Raw genomic sequence first — 19099 nt, forward strand, 5'->3', positions numbered from 1 at the left:
AGAAAATCCTTTCTAACACAGCACTTCGCAATCATGAACCTAAGGAATTAAAGTGGGACACTAAACAGCAAGATGCTTCTGTGTATATGATCATTTGGCAGATTTTGAAAAAAATGCGGGGAGTAACATCAAGATTGTACATGGTATTTTGACCTAACAAAAGCCCTTAATGCCATCAGCAGAACTAGGCTATGGCACTTTTAAATAAATCTGGCTACCTTGAAAATTCCTGCAGGTTCACAAGTTCCCCTATCATTAAAACAATATGGGGCTGTTGGCGGGAATTGCACACCTCATCTTGGTGTCACCAAATTAAGTGTGTTAGGGTCAGCTACAAGCTATAATTAGCATTAATTGTCAGGATAGATTCACTAATAACTAAATCCTGGAATATAATCAGACTACTGGCATTGAAACGGTTAGTTCATTGCAACACAAACCAGAGAATAGAGGTCACTGAAACTTACTGCTTGCTACCAATTGTGACCACAAATGGCACAGTTATCATCACAGAAGGCAGAAGCAAAATGTTGTGTACAAACTAAAACACAACATGGCTTATCTGTTGGTGGGAGGAATCTTAATTTTGTTGAAATTTGGGCATTTGGTTTTCTTAATGATCCTATGTCTGAAATCATATGACTACTTTACGGGAAGAGGAATTAGTCTGTCAGAGTATACCACTGAACTAACCAGAGGCCATAAAAACAATGAATAAAATATAGAAAGAAAAAAACAGAGCTAACCATTGGTTGTAGATGTAGTCATGATAGAACTGTTCTGATGAAGTCTGTTAAATCACATCAGAAAACTGAATGAAATAGGTTAGATTTTCAGTTACATTTCATTAAATGAAATGTTTTCTCATTATTTTTAAATTTTATAGGGCATGGCTTATTGATTTACTTCTACAGTTAATTAATTACTGCTTGCTTCTATCTTCCACTTTGTTTATAAGAAAGAAGTAATTAAAGTTTTTTTTTTTTTTAAGAGAGAGAAAGTCTAAATCTGGCACTCCAAGTAGAGTTCAGTGGCGTCATCATAGCTCACTCCTGCCTCAGCCTCCCCAGGAGGTGGGATTACAGGTGTGTACCACCAGGCCCAGCTAATTTTTCTACTTTTGGTAGAGACAGGGTCTTGCTCTTATTCAGGCTGGTCTTGAACTCCTGACCTCAAGCGATCCTCCTGCCTTGGCCTCCCAAAGTGCTAGGATTACAGGTATGAGCCACTGTGCCCGGACCAGAGTATTGAGATATTTCTACTTCCTTGTACATGCTCAAGGGTAGCCAGATCCCTAAGAAGTGAAGCCAATACTTGGAACTATTTCCTCACTTATTGGCAATGACCTGGGATGAGGTAAAACTCCTAGTATAGATTTCTTTTTCTTCGTCCTCTTCCCCCTCTATGTCATCTCACTTTCAACAACAATAAAGACATTTATTGATTGAATTTGTGTCTGACACTCCGCCAAGCATTAGGATTTTTAAAAACTTTTCTACATCTTACTTCCAAACCTCAAAACTCTAAGTGGTCCCACTTGGAAACAATAGCACATAAACTGTCTTTGTATTTAGAAATCAGAAATAGGGTGGCTCTTTTGAAGTAAAGGCCTCAAACAGGATAACAGAATGTTAGAGCATGGATCCTATATAGAGTCAGAGTACCCAAATCAAATTCCTGTACAACTACTTCCACAAGCTGTGCGACATTGGCATGCTGTGTAGCCTCTCTGTGCCTTACTATTTTCATCTGTAAAGGAGGAATAATAATAATCTGTACACCACAGAGTTGTGAAGTGTAAATCAAAGAATCCACATGAAATACTTAGACCTGAAGCTGGTACATTGAAAATGCTCAATAAATGTTAGGTATATTGCACAAGGGACTCAAAATTTGCAGGTTCTGTACGGAGAAATTCTGGCTACAGATCAAAGAACATATTTTGTGTAGATGCTGAAAAGACTGTCAGTTATTCAGTATCATTTTGTGTCAAGCCCTCATACACAGTGACCATTATAAGTTATAAGAGTGCAACTAGGAAATCCAGCAATATATTGGAAATTAAACACAGATACAGGGATTTTGAGAAAACCATACATTTCTGTAAATCAAGGGTTGGCAAGCTTTTTCTGTAAAGGCCCAAGTGAGAGATATTTTAGGCCTTAAAGGCCAGTTTTTGTTGCAACCACTCAACTCTGCTGCTGCAGGGAGAAAGCAGTCATCATTAACGTGTAAATGAATGAACATAGCTATGTTCCAATAAAACTTTATTTACAAAACCAGGCTGTGGGCTGGCCCATGGGTCATAGTTTGCCTACCCCTGCTCCAAATAATTATCCTAGCCTATTTGTGTTGTAATGGCTACTTCAGTTGAGTAATTACAGAAAGCAAATTAACTGGGGAGGAGAATAAAGGGAGTCAGGAGAATTGAAGAAATGGAAGAATAAGCAGTGCCTCCTCCAATGTCTCTCCCCTCCCATCCTAAATGATAGTAGATGCCTTAGATGACAAGGGAGCAGCAGACTCCATTTATTCTCTCCTTCATTTAACATATAACTGTGAAGCACTTACCATGCCCCAGGCATTGTACTGTGATCTATAATGTAGAATGAAAACCGACCTAATCCCTGCCTTCATGTAACTTAGAATCTGGTCAGGTGGGAATAGGGACAAGCGTCAGTCAAATAATCACACAAACAAATGTGAAACTGCACCTATACTAGGTGCACCTATACTAGGTCCTATGAAAGCTAATAAGAGGGCACTTGCTCTAGTCATGGAGCTCATGGTCAGCTTCCCCAAGGAACCTGAACCTAAAACTTGAGCTGAGATCTGACAGATGAGTTACCCTATTAGGCAATAGGGTAGGGGACCAGTCCAAGGAGAAGGAGCAGCATAGGCCCTTTGACAGTAAAAAGTATGGTGCATTCAAGGGATGAAAATAAGGTCATTATGATTGGAGTGCAGAGAGCCAGATGGAGCATGGTGGGAGATAGGGCTGGAAAGATAAGTACAGGATCAGACCATGAAGGACCATGGTAGCAATCAGTTCTTTATTTATTCAACAAATATTTACTGAACACTATTCTACATAAGGTCTGTGGTTACCATAGTGAATAAGAAAGACAGACAGTAAGCAAATAAACACTCAAATCTATAATTACAAAGCCTGCCTCTAGAAGTTCTATGCCCTAAAACTGTACAGCAGCCTGATGTGTTAAAAAAAATACCTGGCATGTTCCCAGGATGCAGTCCCAATTTAACCAGGTACGCACATTAGACTACATACAAACGTACTACTCACTGTATCAACATCTTTGTTGGAATCATGAGTGGATTTGATATACTATCCCTGGGACTCAGCCTGTGAAACCACGTATCAGATATCGCTTCCAGATTAACAATGAGCCACTGACAGTCTGTTTTGTGGGTGTGGGCTCCCAGACAGATGTGGCGCCTCATGCTGCCCATATTGACAAGTCTTTATGACCTGCTATCTATTGAAGATGGTATTATGGACAAGACTGTGACAATAAACCAGATCTGAGTATTTCACATACTAATTCAATTGTTTAAATGTGATCTTGTTTTTTTATTTTGCTACCTGCTTTTCTTACATATTTATTCCGGTGGTGAACTCTTTCAATGTATTCTAGTTTACATTTTAGAGCCCTAGAAGAAGCAGGGATTAATTGCAGGGAATTGCAAAATTAACAAATTATTTTTGATGTTGATGGCTGTGAAAACCTAACAAGACTTTTAAACAGTTTCAGAGTGATTTTATTACAATGACACTATTTGACTCTTAACTCCTTGGCCTGTTTTTCTATCAAAGTAGGAAATTAAAATGTCATGGAATGATTTACTTTATATAAAGCTGGGCTGATTACTATCCAGTACTTGATGTTACTCTTGATAGGTAAATGGATTATATGATGATCTCCAGTGCAGCAGTTCTTGTTCTCAACATATAGTCCACAAATGCCTGGGGGTTGCTATGACCCTTTTAGGGGGTTGGAGAGGTCAACATTGTTTTCTATAATAACACTAAAATATTACTTGCCTTTTCCAGAGTGTTGACATTTGTACTGATGGTGAAAAAGCAACAATGCTAAAACTGCTGGTGCTGTAGCATGGATCAAGGCAGGAGCACCAAATTATGCTACTAGTCATTGTATTCTTTACCACCATGCACTAGCAGAAAAAGAAATGCCATTTTGCTTATAAATGTCAGTGATGGAGAGGTAGAAATTATAACTGTCTTTCATTAAAATGCTATTTTTTTCTTTTCTTTTTTTTTTTTGAGATAGAGTCTCACTCTGTCACCTGGGCTAGAGTGCCGTGGCATCAGCTTAGCTCACAGCAACCTCAAACTCCTGGGCCCAAGTGATCCTCCTGCCTCAGCCTCTTGAGTAGCTGGGACTACAGGCATGCACCACCATGCCCGGCTAATTTTTCTATTTTTAGTAGAGATGCTCTTGCTCTTGCTGAGGCTGGTCTCGAACTCCTGACCTCAAGTGATCCTCTCGCCTTGGCCTCCCACAGTGCTAGGATTACAGGAGTGAGACACGGTGCCCAGCCTAAAAAGCTATTTTAATATACAGTAGATTATTTTTATTTTTAAATCATCTCATAAATATTTGAAAATTTCTTAGTTTTAATTTCCAACTTGATAAATATAGATAGCTATAACACATAAACAAAAGATTTTTGGGGCCCCCAATAATTTTTTAAGAGTAAAGGTCTCCTTAGACCAAAATGTTTGAGAACTGCTGCTCTCTTAGTTTTCCAAACATCACTCTTATCAAGACAATTTTCCATTTTTCAATTATGAGTTGTATGCAGACTTTTCATTTCTCCAGGTCTAGCTCTTCGTGACTTCTCAAAAATAATGACTAAGAGCTCTAAAATAACCCCCTAAAATTCCTTAAACACTCCTGTGTGTCCAACCAGTTTATTTCTCCTCACTCTCTCTTGGTATGGTGTTTTGGAAAGAGCTACCAGGCCTTTCCAGAACTTCAGTGTAGTGGGCTGCAGTAGTTGTTATTTTTGTCTTACCCACCCACCCCCACTTTTCCATTCTTCTTTTCCCAGTGGCATCATCTTCTTCCCTTTGGAGAGCCCTTGCCCCATTCTTTTTCTTCCTGGTGAAGGTGGCAATCACAGCGCCCCCACCCAGAGCTGACTGGAAGGCTGAGCACATGATGTAGGTCTGGCCCAACCACAGCACTGCATCTCCCAGAAAAGTGATTGTTTTAAAGGAGAGGTCACATGACCTAAGCTAAGCAAATTGGAGTACTTACCCCCAAAGCATCTGAAGTAAAGGTAGCCTTCACTTTGATCATGAGTTGTAAGTGTATATGAGTGGGCTACTACCCGCCATCTTTCTCACCATAGAGAGAAAGCCTGTCTACAGGATGAATCCAAGCAGAGACAAGGAGAAATAAAGATGAGTGGAGAGAACATTCTGGCAATTTTGAGTCCATATTCCAATCTCTGAAGCCCTGGTTCCTGGCAGCTATTTCTCCCTTCAATTCTGCCGGGTACCATGCAGTCATATGAACAAATAAATTCCCTTTTGTGCTAAAGTTATCCTTTCAGTTGAAATAGTTTGGAATAATACATTTGAGAAAGTTATTGAATCTTCTAACTTTAGTTTCCTCGTGGGAATATCATCAACTCTCACCTCACAAGTTGTAGGGTTTAATGAGACAATGTTAAAACACAATTAAAACTGTAAATCATTATACAAGTGTTGAGTACAATAAATATTTTCTCTCTACATCCAAGTAGCAAGGCGGTTAGCCTCTGCTATCCAGCAATTATTTTTTAGATCACTAAGTATACTCATCTCAAATCCCTGAGTCCAAGAATGGCTTAAGAGATCCTTAAATTTCCTCTAGAAGTCAAATAAGGTTTAGGAACTTTTTCTACCATAGTTATCCTATCTAAAGGGTTCACCCTGCATTTAGGCCACTTTGGTCTGGATCAACTCTCACAGAATTTTAGAATGTTCGGACAAAAAAGAGGTGTGTGTTTGTGTGTGTGTGTGTGTGTGTGTGTGTGTGTGTGTGTGACAGAGAAGAGAAAACGGATTATTAAAACCATTGACTTGCCCTTTCGCATCCTGGCTTCCAAGACGACAAAGAAAAGAAGGAACAACAGTTGTGCCAAAAAGGGCCATGGCCACGTACAGCCTATTCGCTGCACGAACTGTGCCCAACGCGTGCTTAAAGACCAAGCTATAAAGAAGTTCATCATTCGAAACATAGTGGACACCGCAGCTGTCGGGGACATTTCTGAAGTCAGTGTCTTCGATGCCTATGTGCTTCCCAAGCTGTATGTGAAGCTACATTACTGTGTGAGTTGTGCCATTCACAGCAAGGTAGTCAAGAATCATTCTCGGGAAGCCTGCAAGCACCGAACACCGCCACCCTGATTTAGACCTGAGGGTGCTGCCCCACGACCTCCACCAACACTCATGTAAAGAGTTGAGCCCTTGAGGACTGAAGAAAAACTATCCTTTGGAAAAAAAATAAAATGGAAATTATACTTTTAAAAAATGGCCAGGAGCAGTGGTTCACGCCTATAATCCCCACACTTTGGGAGGCCGAGGCAAGAGGATTGCTGCTTGAGGCCAGGAGTTCAAGACCAGCCTCAGCAAAAGCAGGACCTTGTTTCTACAAAAAAAAAAAAAAAACCACAACAACAACAAAAAATACCATTGACTCTTCCTTACTAAGAAGGTTCACTCAACTGAAAGTAAAGAAATAAAGAGTAGAAAGACTTCAGGGGATTGTTACATGTTAACCAAGAGGACACCTACACAACTAAATGCCACTTACTATGAAGCATAAAGAAATGAATTCCCTCCCCATAAAGCTCAAATGGTGGGTGGGAGGAATAAGGTCAGGTTCATCATCTATGGCATACAGAATTTGGGGTGTAGGTGGGGGCTAAAGGCCATGGGAGCATTAGTAACTTCTACAGTGTACTTGGCAGCTCTAGATTTCAAAGGTATTTTAGCCAAGTATTTTTTTCAGTGTGGCCTAAGCTATACAAGGATTGTACTGATCAGAATCAGGTGTTCTCATTCACTAGCGGTTGCTCTATATTATGCCATTTTAGAAAATGACACAAGGAAATGTGATGCCTCCTGAAAGACACTCTTTGATTCCATCTTATCAAAAGACTGACTTCCCTTTAAGTGACTCTTCTCATTGTCTCTGTAACTACACTTGATTATGTGGCTACAGAGAGCACAATTTCCCAGATGAGGCCTCCCACCAGGAACTGGATCATTTCAATGGGGATGCATGATAAACCATGCAGCAAGAGGCTGAGAACAGCAGGAGAGTCATTTCATTTCAATTATTAAAATTGCAATCCTCCACACTCATTTTAAAAAATTTTAGGACAATAAGACAGGCATTTGCAGTTTATATTCCAGGTAAATATGCACCATTTTTACTCATTAGATGAGGAACAAGAATGGCTTTTAACTTTGAGCAAGGACTTGATAATTAATATTGTTTGTTTCCTTTTCAGTTCTGCCAAGGACCTGCCAGATGGCCTTGTTTCTAGGGGGGAATGTCTTACTCATCACTCGGCTTTCTTTTTAATACAGCAAGGTAACAAATCTCCTTCCGTTCCAGTAGCCCTATGCTCTCTTCCGCACTCCCCCACCCACCCACCATTGGTGAGAAATCATGGGGCTTCATAATTGTTAAATTCAGAGATGGAACATCATATACTACCGGTTGATGCCCTGAATTTACAACCCTCCCTCCCCCAACCAAATGGCATTGAGCCTATTCCTTCTGTTAAAAGAAAATTTAATATCTGAGAAATTTTGATTTGCCTGTCTCAATAGATAGTATTCCCTTTGTAACCACACAGGAATTAACTTTGCAACACCTTGAAGTAAATTTGGAACATGAAACTTGTCACTTTACCAGACCAAACTGGGAAAAGAAATAAAGTTGGTTCAGTTCATCACAGAGTAGGAAACTCAGCACCCCAGTGAGGCCAGAGGCTTATTCTAAACAGCCCCTGTGACCCAAAGTGCCTCAGTTTTAGCCCTACAGACTGAAAAGACCGGAACAGTGAGAACAAATCAGATTTTTATTACTCTGCCTTACCGAAAAGCATGTTTGTTTGATATGGGGAAACAATCAGTTAATGTTCTATGCCATTCATGTGTAGTTTTATTATTACTTTTTTATAACCAAAAGAAGTGGATTTAGCTGGAACCAGAAAAACTACAGAATAGGAAATGCCGGCAGGGGTTTGGGGGTGGGCAGAGGTTGGAACAGTTAGCCATTTCTCTGACAAGTATAAATCTCTGCTTAACCCTGTTACAAGGCCATTTGGCATGCTTTGCTTCCCGGTAAAACTCAGCAGGTACATTCCAGGCTCCAGGGCACCCCCAACTCACCCCTCCCTGACTCCACGTTGTTTTAGTACTTTGAATGGCTTCTAGGCCTTCTTACCTTACAGGAAATAGAACCAATATTTTAGGAGACAATATTTAGCAGCACTAGCAAACATGGCAAATGTTCACAGACAGTGATCTCTTGAGGCTAGATCTTTGATTATGACCATGTGGGATCTAGAACTTGCCTGGGAGAGTCGCATTTGTATCTCAAGGATGAACCAATGAATCCTGGAGAGCCAAAGTCTTCAGGCCCCTTGGTTCATTTGCACAAATTCGGTCAACTCCTGGTGAAAGAAAGCCCAAAGACCCAATTAGCCTAATTATTAGAAGGTAATGCAATCTGACTCATTCAAAGAATAGTGTGTGGAAATATTTATACTCATTTAGGCCTTTCCAAAAGGCCTAAGCAGAAGCCTACATCCAACATGGATATTGATCCAGAATAATAACATTTATTGAACACTTACAAGGGGCTCAATGCAGCCAAGTGCTTTACACAAATTCCCATTTCATGTTCATACCAACCCTATGAAGGAGGTATTAATACTGACTCCACCACTCATTCACTGGGGATTGGAAGTCCATCACTCTTATCCACCACACCACCCTCTGTCCCATTTTTAGAGGAGGATGATGAAGATTCTGAAGTGGACTAGAGCTCTGAATTCGACCAGATCAACGCTACCAAAAAATGTGGGCTGTATATCAGTGCTGGTTCATGACCTGTTTATTGCTGGTCTGTGATAAGACAAGTCAGAAATTGAGAATGAGGTTTAAAAACATTCATAGCAATATAACAGAGTATTTTGTATGTCTGCTGAACTTAATTATTTAAAAATTTGGGTTTTATTTTGTCTTTGGTTTTTATTTAATATCATTTTATAGTAATTTATTTTTATTATATTTTTAAAAGTATCAGTCCATGATGGATTGGAATTTTTTGAAAAGAAAGAAGAACTATTCCTTCACTATAGATAGTGTGAGAAGCACTGGACTAAGCATGTCTTAGTGATGACCACTGTAGAAAGGAAAATGAAAGATAGTGAAGTTTGAGCTTCTTTCTGAAGTTTGTGGGGGTTTCCTGTATTTCTTATCAGTTGTCTCTACTTCTCTCTGATAAATCTATCCATTGCTCTGTTGGGTTTTAAGAGAATAATCAGTAACATCCCGTTTCCTCCTCCTAATGTAAAAGCAACAGAGACATAAACACCAGAGTCAGATAGGAGATGAAAATGTCAGTTACAAAACTGGACTGGAGGAGATAGCTGAGATGTATGATCTCAACTGCCTTTCTAATACTTCCCCTCACCACTGAATTAGGGAGCCTCACCCACCTAGTCACTTGCATAGTGGGACAAGCTCAAGCCTGCCCCGCAAACTAAGAGCAGACCTTTAGAAAGACTACCTAGAAATGGCAGAGCAGAGCATTCTCAGTTCCTTTGCAAAAACTCATTACTTAGCTAAGTCTTTCTTCATTTGGTAGGGCATAAGGGAGAGGCAAAGAGAGAGACCAGGAGTATCCCTCTAGTGTATGTTCCCTCAAGGAAATGTGAGGCTAGGGGAATGGAAGTTCCCCTAACATGTGTGATTTAACCCCTCACTTAATACCCACCCTCTGGATATTCTACTAAAACACACCCAATCTCATTCTGTAAGCTTTATCTCCCATCATTTAAACAGCTCTTGAAAGTCTATCTCTACCAGACAACCCTTGAGAAAGTGGAAGTAATTCCTCTTTCTAGCTCCTTTGCTCAATGAGGTAAATCCACTTAATTTTTCAAGTTCTATATGCATTTACTATACTTCCACCATGGAATTGTCTGTAGCATTATAAATCCCATGTAGGCAGGGAATTGTGCACATGCTTACTCATTTGCTACAGCTCAGTGCACCAATAGATATTTAATGACTGGTTTGATCCCGAGGCTGATGAAGATCCAGATGGCAGTAAAGACATCTCTCTTGGCTATTTGCATTTAGCACCTCAACCTTGGATGATAAACCAGTTGTCCCACGTCTACTCTTGTTCTCTGGTAATACCTGATTTGCAACTTGGATTCCAGAGTATCAGTCCTCAACCAAATGCTTTTCAACAGCATACTAATATTAGGAAAATTAGATGCCTCATATAATATGTGACCTGACTTTTTGAAACTCAATTCTTCTACAGAGTAATTCTTAATGTATTTGTATTATTGGATACTGTTCCAGGGCCATCACAACTTTGTGGTATGGTGGAGTTTGTCTTCTCGTGCTTCCAGGCTTCCTTCCCTGCTCTCCATGTCATTGATCCTCCTTCCAGGTGCCTAGGGCTCCCACGGCGCCTCCAGGGCTTTCCAGAGCCCTCTCTGAAAATATTGTAGACCTTTTCATCACACTCTTGTGTTCTCTTTTAAAAATCGTGTTGCATTTTAGCATGTGTATTCTGGAGCTAACTCTTTTCCCAAAGAAGTAACATTAATGGTGGAAATGCCATAAATGACAGCAGATCATTAGGGGACATCTGGGAGTAGGGAGACTTTTGATCATCTTGTATATCGCACCATGTAGGTGGCTGCCTACATGGGAGGCCAAGTTTATATATTAATATTTGTATCATCTTATATAAGTACATAATTATATTTTAGAGGATGAGCTACATATTAATATATATGGATATGACTGCAACTTTCATAAGTGCATGTCTGTACAAACCCTTCATTAGGACCTCAATAAAACATCCTCTCTGCTCACCTAGTACCTCTAGTTTCTGGCAGTAAGGAAAGTGTACCCATGTTGATCTCATAAAATTAATTACTACTTTCTTTTTAAAAAAAAATTATGCTGGATATAAGTTTAATTAAATGATGATATAAATCTCTGAATCTGGGTGCTATAAAATTGGTCAGCCTGGAATGCACCCACTACCATCAACCACTTAGCAGCTCAGAAACCTCACCTTTGAGCCTTCCTTGACCTCAAAACTGGTCTGGCTTACAGCATATTTCTCTGAATGACTGTTCATCACATAAAACTACTTCCCCCACCCTTGATTAGGTTCCTTACAAGCTCCAGACCAGCTGAGGAGCACAAAGTATGGTGCCAGCTCCAACCCTGTGACTTTGTACCACTTGCTGTTACTTCATTTGTAGTCTGTTTATATCTAACTCAGGTTTACAGGAACATTTGGAATAAGCAAAAAAGATTACTGGGTGTCTCCAGTGGAAAGCATGCATTGCTTAGGGTAGATTCTTCTGGGTTATCCGATTCTAGTCTTTCATTTTATTTGAGCTATTTTAAAACTCTGTAAGTTGTAGTTAACTGATAGCAATGCAAAATAATTCTCATCCATAGACATGCATATAAATTCTGTCTGGTGGGAGTTCAATTGACTCTCCCCCACCATGGAAAAAGAGAGTTTCCTATCCATTTATAAATTCATTTCAACATTCCTTTACCCCATATAAATATGGGCATCTTTGACCACTCCTTTGAACTGGTTATAGCATCTTACGTGCTCTCTCATTAATAATGAGTTAAATAAAATCTTTAATACATGTTCATTTTATACCCATATGAAAGTCATGATTAACAGGTGTAAGGTCCTTCCAGATAGAGGCTTTGTGGGAGCTGGAGTGGTAGACCTTGGATAAGTTACTTAACCATTCTGTGCATCAGGATCCACCTCTGGTGAGAATAATAAGAATGCCTTCTCTGTCTACCTTAAGGGCTTGCGATAAGATAAAATAAGTCTACATATGGAAAAGAATTGTACAAACTAGAAAATGTTAAACAAATATAAAGTCTTCAACTCCCACCCCCTCCCCTGCCAAAGCAAATGTTGCTCACACTTTAAGACTCAGTGTGTCCAAGATCAAGGTGCCAGCGGGAGAAAAAAAGAAAAAACAAACAAACAAACAAAAAGACAAGACTCAGTGTGATTCTTAACTTCTACCATAAGAAAGCGTATTTGCTCCTGTCACCTTCCTTTGAACTCATATTGTACTTACGTGAGTTTATATGAGCAATATCACACCAATCATTATTTATTCCCTTTTAATGATTTCAAGTGTGTTAATTTCATCTCTTCAGGTAGATTGTAAGGTTTTTTAGGGCCAAGGCAATGCCTTAAACTTGCTTTGCAAATTGTTGCGTCTGGCTATATCTCGTCCCTGGTAGGATGGACTTTGATTGAAATGGAATATTATTCTGATGTAAACACAATACCTACCTTGCAAATGGTACATACTCAATTCAAGATTATGATGTTGAGATTGAAGATGATTAGTACAATCACCATCAATCAAGAATTTATGTGGTAGAAAGGATGATTCAGGACTATTCTGTCTTCAAAAAAAGTAAGAAGAAGAATAGCTAATTCTTATTGAACTATTACTATGTGTTTGGCACTGTTGTAAACTTTTCACATATATTAACCCACTTGAGCCTCACAACACCTCTATGAGGTAGGTACTGTTATTATCTTTCATTTTACAAATGAAGAAATTGAGATACAGAGAGATTAAATAACTTGCCCCGAGGTCACCAAGTTAGTGAGTGAAAGCTCCAGGCTCTGGGCTATAAACTACTTCACTGAGAAGAAGAAAAATGAGATATAAAAGAGTTTTCTGGGGGAGTAAGTTTTACATTATTTTTATATAATAGTCTTTTTGATTGTATAAACAAGGAATTACAGTAAGAAGGAAGAATTAACAGATAAAGGAGGACAGTGGCAGGGAAGAAAGCAGTAAGGGTAATGGTCAGGGCATCTTGAGAATATGTGACCTTAGGAAAGTCATCTGGCTTTGTAGTAAAATTATTGTGGGTGTGACATGAGATAATTTATGTAAAGTACATAAAGCAGTGCCTGGCACATAGTAAGCCCTCAATAAATGGTATTGTTATTATTTTAAAAATTGTTATTACTATTACCATTATTAATCAGAGTAGATGAAGACAACTTGTTATTGTCAGGATCTGGGACTTTATTCTACCGGCAAGCTAATAAATAAACTTGCCACAGTTTCATGGATGATGGCAGAAGACATGCAACTACTGGTTCAGGAATAAAGGATTTTATAGCACAGCAAGTAACATGAGCATCAACATGTTTGCATTGGCTCTCCTTCCCCACAAGTCCCAGATAAATGACACATAGGAGCTCAGGTAGATGCTGAGAACACAGTGGGTTTGCATTAGAGTCAAGGAACACTGAGCTTGGGAAATCATAGCTTTTACATTAGGCAGCAAGCAAGCCTGCTCTTTGTTTAGGAAGATGTTGCCTCCTCTTTCAAGGTTGCACACTGCGAACACATCTCTGAGAAGGGTAAGGAGCAGTCAGGGCTTTGCATTCTTGGCATACCCAACAAAAGCTTCCAGGGACACTAAGGGACCATGGCAGATTGCCTCTCACAACAATTATTATTATGACTATTTTCTACTATTATGAACCAGAGTAAAAGAAGATGACTTATCTTTTTTCCCTGCTTATATCTGCACACATTCCATGCTATACCTGTTTACTCCGGACCCTGAATTTGGTCTTTTGAGGGATGACATAATAACTCACATAAAAAGTCTATTCTTCTCTTACCTCTTCTGATTTCCACCTCCTGACTGAAACTCCTCCCAGTCTTGCTTCGTATTTTCTTTAGCCTGAGACATCATACAGATTTTTACTCTCCTTTTTTCCACTGCAATAGGCATTTTGGAAAAGCATTAATTGTGTGGAGCCAGGACAGGTATGTTATCTTCCAGAATAACATCTCACACTGGAAGCATTGTTTTTTCTACATGTATCTGAATAAAGCGGCACTTTTTAGGCAGGATGTGGCTTTCTCCAAAATGAGCTTTGAAAACTTGCGATCAACATAAATTTCATTGGCTTATCTGGAATAGCTATCTATATTTCACTGGATATTAAATATTCCTGGCACTATTAAACTACAACATCCACCAGAAATGCTTCTGAAAAGCAGGGTCAAAAAGTGTTAGTGCAGAAAGAGAACTTAGATATTTACTGTGTTAGTTTCTCAGGGCTGCCGTGACAAAGCACCACAAACCAGGATGGCTTGAAACAACAGAAATTTATTTTCTCACAGTTCTGGAGGCTAGAAGTCCAAAATCAAGGTGTCAGGGGGGCTATACTCTCTTTGAAGCTTTGGGGGAGTATCCTTTCTTGCCTTTTTCAGCCTTTGGTAGCCCCAGGCATTCCTTGGCTTGCAGCTGCATAACTCTGATATCTGTGTCTATCTTCACGTGGAGTTCTCCTGTGTGTCTCTCTCCTCTTCTTATAAAGATACCAGCCATATTGAATAATGGCCCATTCTGCTCCAGTATGACCTCATCTTCACTAATTACATCTGCAACAATCTTATTTCCATAAGGTGAGGTGCTGGTAGTTAGGACTCCAACATATATTTTAGGAGGGGCCACAACTCAACTTATAACATTGATTAATTCTTTTACCTTACAGATAATAAAACTGAGGCACAAGAAGGTTTTGAAGTACTCATGGTCACTGCTCTTTAAATTCTGTCTTTCTAGTTTTGGGACCCTTCCCTCCCCACCTTCTAAGAACCACCAGAGCCATCACACCTTATCTAACTCCTTGGACTTCTAACTCAATCTCTGTGTTGACTTTTTTTTTTTTTTTTTTTGAGACAGGGTCTCACTCTATTGCTGGGGCCAGAGTGCAGTGGCGTCATCATAGCTCACTGCAACCTCGAATACCTGGGCTCAAGCGATCCTCCTATTTCAGCCTCCAGAGTAGCTGAGACTACAGCTGCACGCTACCACACCTGGCTAATTTTTCTATTTTTTGTAGAAACAGAGTCTCCCTCTTGTTCAGGCTGGTCTTGAACTCCTGGCATCAAGTGATCCTCTTGCCTTGGCCTCCCAAAGTGCTAGGATTACAGGTATGATCCACCCTACCCAGCCTGTGTTAACTTTTAATATCTGATCCCTCACCTTCCTGAGTCCTGCTCTGCTGAAAGACCCCTGCTGTGATGCCACCCATGCCCCAAAGTATAGGCTATGGGAAGTAGTCGTCACATCTCTGAATATTCCAGGGTGAAGACATAATATACATTGGCGGGCATTTGTGCCTTTGTTTCAGAAGATCAAGTCAGAATGAGCCTCTTGGAGAACTTGTGGGCCAGTAGAAAATTAATATAGACAGTATTCACATATGAGAGAGTTTACTGCTGAAAATCAGCTTGGAATGGTAGGCAGGCCATAGCCATGTTATTTTAAATGATACATAACAAAACTAATATAACTGACAGAGGACTTTTTTTCAGACTATCACAGGGCAGGTATGAGCAAGTGAAACCTTTGGACCATTCTTAGCTTAAAGCCTTTTCCTGTCTGTAGGGATTTCCTCACGTTCCTCTGGAATGATAAAACACACAGGTGATTCAGAGCTTCCTTCAGTGGATTAATGCTTCAAAAGCCAAACCCTCTGGGCAAGCAAACTTTCCCTCAGTCTTCTTGGGATTTTTTTTCTCTTTACTTGATGCTGAAGGCATTTCATGTATTATTTAGTAAATATTCATTTTTCATTTTAGTATAACTGCGAAATATCTGTATAAAGGATATATCAAGTTCATGCCTGTCACTGAATGGGCTTAATAATGTTACTTTACATTATTGAAATGTGCTTAGAACCTTAAAACCTCTTGTTGCATTTACATTCTGAAAATGCCAACATGTAAAGGGAGGAGGAAAGACTTTGGGTTGATAATTAGTCGAATTCTTAAAATTTAGAGAAAGGTCGTATAGCACTTCCAAGATCCAAAGGAATATTTTTAAAAAGTGGTCTTCCATAGTGTCAACTGGCATGGTTGTTTAGGTTATTCCTACCTGTTGGAATAGAATTGGTAGAGTTGGTCCCTCATCTGTATCCATCATTTTGGGTTAAAAAATAAAACAGAGCATAGTCTTCCTTTAATAGAGTGAGCCTTGAGGCAGGAGGATCACTTGGGCCCAGGAGTTTGAGGTTGCTGTGAGCTAGGCTGACGCCACGGCACTCACTCTAGCCTGGGCAACAAAGCGAGACTCTGTCTCAAAAAAAAAAAAAAGAAAGAAAGAAAGAAAGAAAGAAAGAAAGAAAGGTGGATACACAAGCAGGTCATGTCTGGTGACAATCATAGAAATAGATGGTTCTGACAAAGCTGGAAGTTGGGAATCAGGTTAACATCTCAAATGTCAGCAGACCAAGGTGGTGGCCAGAAAATGATATTCAGACAAAAGAACAGAGAGCAGTTCTGAAACATAACTAGACAGAATGGGCTTGGAACCATGGCAAAGAGTGTGTTACAAAGGTTAGAAACCAGATTAGAAGTTGCAGGGTCAAATATTAAAACAGAGGCGAGAAGCCCTGGCTACAGATAAAAGGGATAAATGAGGGCTTGATGCTGATCCAGTTTGTCTGAGATTTGGGGCTTAGTATCATTACTGTTAAGGCAAGAACTGATCTTGGCAAACTTCATGGAGACCCCGTAGTGAGAGCTGCTGTTTGGGACTCCCTGACTGAGATATAGGTATGTGGGCAAAACAAAGCATAGTTTCTGGCATCGAGATTCTGTCTGACTTTGGTGCTGAGGCAACATTACAAGGAAGGCGATTCTAAAAGCAGAGGCTTTTAATTATTTACCTTTCACTGATTCATTGATTCTTAAGACTTTAGCTTTGCTCACTTGGTGCTCCTAATAAACATGTACCCGTCTATTTTTACTATCTTTCTCCATTCATCCAACATTTCCCAGTGTCTGGACATATCAAGACAAGAGCCCATATGCAGTCTTATGTTTATCTTGGGCATTCTATAAAAAATGTTTTGTAACTCTGCATTAATAACCTAGTAATTGTTGTATATGGTTTTTCTATGAAGTATAGAGTGCTTTCAAAAATGTTCAAGCGTGATTCAACAACAATCATGGGGGACCCATTTATAGTCCCTAGTTAGATCTCTTTGATGCTAATTATCTATTTACCTATTGCCTGTTGTTAGACTTTACCAATGTGCTATGCACTAGTCCAGATGTCCTCTCATTGCACAATAAATTAATATTGAATTTAACTTCCTGGAAACTTCCCAGATTGCCTGCCCTTCTCCAGTGGGTCTAGCCCTCTCTGGTGAGATTCCAGTGTTGCCAGGTGTTTGGTTTTAACAAAGACAGTCTAGTATTTGAACTTGTTGTCCAGCAAAAAATACTAGACATATGACTGACTCTTTTTTCCAATTAAATAAATGGTATTATCTTGTAGCAAAACTTGCATAAGCAGCACAATCTAATGAAAGCTAGAAATTGTTTTCAGTGCATTTTCTATATCATGTCTTTTCAAAATTAGGGCTTCATGTACTTATCCAATGTATCCACTATCTTTACAGATACCTTTTTAGCAACATGATCTAGACTATTCTTCCTCCAACCATATCTTACAGTATGAAAGAATATAGAGCAGAAATACTAGTCAGCTTGTACCTTAGAAATTAAGTTTAATGATAGGAGTATCATTTTCACCAAAGCACCTGCTTTAGTGTTGAGCAGAGCTTTAAAATAAATGTAATGATTGCTAATATCTCTACTTCCAAAAGCAGGAAAAAAGACTTTAGCTATAGCTTCCTTAGATGGCTTTCTTTAGATAGGCAGATAAGTAGATAGATAGATAGATAGATCAAAATAAGCATGGACACAGTTAAAAAAATAAAATAAAATAGGAAACATCCTTTCTTGGAAGCTATAGTAGATATACTTTCCCCTATTCTTCCTGCTAAATACAACTAAATGCCCTGGATACTACATATAAAATAAATATAAGAAGACTCTGAAAGGTAGAGAAAAGAAAGAAAACCAGCTAGGGACTTTGGGACCCATAAAAAGATACTTGGTGGTTTACCTGGATTTTCTTTTTGCCTCACGTATCCTAGATTGGAGCTGAAGAAGTTGGCAACCCAGAAACACCAATAGGTACAGGAAAAAAGTCTAAATATTTAAGATTGCTCTTTTTAGCCATAGGATGAGGAAAGGGACAGCCTAGCACAACAGGAAACTTTGAGATAATAACCACTCTACTGGAGCCATACACCACAGCAAAAACTGTGACATTCCCCCTCCATGCCAGCAAAGGTCAACCAGCAAGTGTAGGCTTACCTCCTGACCAGGCTGTAAGGAGGTACCTCAACATCCCCACCTAGGTGGTATCACAGAAGGCCAAATATGAAACCCAGACTTTCCTCTCAGCTAACGAGTAATGATCCCTCCCTTTACCCCCATGGTATCAGTGGAGACCATTGTGGGAAGCCAGAACCTCCCACAGTAACAGGGAGCCTTCAACTTTAGGTGTCAACCAAGGCCAAATGGGGAACCTAGACATCTACTTCCACCTGACAGTAAAGAGGGATCCTCACTCCTTCCCCTTCTAGAGGGGTGTCAGAGGAAGACCCCTGAAATAAAAGTTTTAAATGCAATCCAGTGTCTTATAATATTAGAAAATTCCCAGGTTTTGATGAAAAATCACTCATTAGATCAAGAACCAGGATAAGCTCAAACTGAATGAGAAAAGACAATCAATAAACACCAACACTGAAATGGAAAGGATGTAAGAATTATAGCACAAAGATTTTAAAGCAGCTATGATAAACATTCTTCTATACACAATTTAAAACACACTTGAAAC

The 19099-nt window shown here is 39.5% G+C and overlaps 1 pseudogene; it reads left to right on the top strand.

The window, feature by feature from the left end:
* The first annotated feature begins 3246 nt into the window (after positions 1-3246).
* On the top strand, positions 3247-6487 carry LOC123628158 (annotated as a pseudogene).
* Positions 6488-19099: the final 12612 nt, after the last annotated feature.

The sequence above is a fragment of the Lemur catta genome, chromosome X (genome assembly GCF_020740605.2).
Source record: "Lemur catta isolate mLemCat1 chromosome X, mLemCat1.pri, whole genome shotgun sequence".
Taxonomy (NCBI): Eukaryota; Metazoa; Chordata; class Mammalia; order Primates; family Lemuridae; genus Lemur; species Lemur catta.